This window comes from Phalangium opilio, unplaced genomic scaffold (genome assembly GCF_054372755.1).
Source record: "Phalangium opilio isolate 3A_F unplaced genomic scaffold, DU_Popi_V2 ptg000088l_1, whole genome shotgun sequence".
NCBI classification, from domain to species: domain Eukaryota; kingdom Metazoa; phylum Arthropoda; class Arachnida; order Opiliones; family Phalangiidae; genus Phalangium; species Phalangium opilio.
In genome coordinates this window covers 3,321,840-3,323,511 of record NW_028324193.1, presented here as the reverse complement: position 1 = coordinate 3,323,511, position 1,672 = coordinate 3,321,840, and the positions used below count along the sequence as shown (strand labels likewise).

Here is a 1,672-nt window from a genome sequence, read left to right as displayed (position 1 = left end):
CGGGGTTCCCATCATAGAAATACATCAGTTCTAATTCTAATGCAAATACTGTATTATCCTGGAAAGGAAATACGTACTTTAAACCTTAACGCTCATTAGTTGGTTATATTCAAAACACCACGCGACCAGTCGGCCATTATCCATCTTGCGAAACAGATATACGCAACCAATAGCAAATACGTGGTAGACGCGTTTAAACAGGCAACCTCCGAAATTTACGGTTATCTTTTTGTAGACCTGAAAGCTAGTACCACGGACGATCGCAGATTACGTACTGGAATACTACCCGGAGAACAAGCCGCTGTTTTTGTCCCAAAATTGAGAGAAGTGATAGCTACCAAGATTCGCAGAGATCCAAGATGGCCTCCACCCCAAGATGGCCGCCAGACCCTCATCCAGCAAACTCAAACCAAACTTCCAACCAAAGATTATGTTATTTTATGGGAAAATTCTACAGGGCCGGTAGGCCCTTGTAGATATGACTTGATACCGTTTTGTAACGTTAAAGTAATATTCACCCGCTTTTGCTAATTTCCTATGGAGATTAACATGGGTTTTTCGTGATTTTTCCCCACCGATAACTTAAAAACTACAGCGAAGATACTTTTCGGAATTATCTTAAATTAACAATTAAGTATTCAGGGTGTGCTATCAGCCAGTTTGATCAAAACAATTAAGTCTAAGTATGTTAATTTTACTTAATTACAGAAGTACGGCTTTGACCATCGTGATTGGACATAATAATTAGCTAGATCTCTTGGAAAACTCAGTGCTACCACGTATCTATGGTGCAGTGGTTATCACGTCCGCTTCACACGCGGAAGGTCCCAGGTTCAAGCCCTGGTAGATACATGTTTGACCATCGTGATTGGGCGCTTGAATTATCTAGATCTCTTGGAAAACTCAGTATTACCACGTATTTATGGTGTAGTGGTTATCACGTCCGCTTCACACACGGAAAGTCCCAGGTTCGAGCCCAGGTAGATACAAGTTTTAACCTTCGTGATTGGACATAATAATTAGTTAGATCTCTTGGAAAACTAAGACTTACCACGTGTCTGTGGTGTAGTGGTTATAATAAATATTTAACAATTATTTCACTTCACTTGGTTTAATAATGTGACATAGGTAGCATACTTTTTCCCTACTTTTAAAACCATTAAACTTAGTAATATTAGAAGTTCAACAGATTGTCAAAAAAAGATGTTAAAAGCCACTGTAAATGGTGCTTAAATGCCTAATATTTCCTTAATACTTCCAAATAATATTAGTAAATGGCGTGAAGAGATCATAGAAATGGGGTTAAAGTACACCCTAAATGATGTCTTTTTTGGCACTGGAAAAAACAGCATATATGGTGTTTGAATGCACCATTATACTTTAGAGTACAAATGTATGACGGTAAAGCAAACATAATTATTCAAAATTTAATTACATTAAGACTGAAGTGACAGATATTATAAAAAACCGTCTTGGTTTGGACCAAGGCCGAAAAAACAAACGATATGTGTGAGGTTTATCAATTGACTGAAGTTCAGATATTGAAATTTTTTTCTAGTTATTTTTATCCACTCAATCCTTAATCAATATTTAATTCAATCAACTGATTTTACTATTAATCGATCTAGTCCCTCTAAATTAATTTAAAAAATTACATATCTACGCTTTTTCA

General features: G+C 36.4%; 1 non-coding gene across 1 annotated transcript; it reads left to right on the top strand.

Moving 5' to 3' along the window:
- The first annotated feature begins 779 nt into the window (after positions 1-779).
- On the top strand, positions 780-852 carry TRNAV-CAC (transfer RNA valine (anticodon CAC)). Its single transcript has one exon. It is a non-coding gene; the product is annotated as a tRNA-Val (tRNA).
- Positions 853-1,672: the final 820 nt, after the last annotated feature.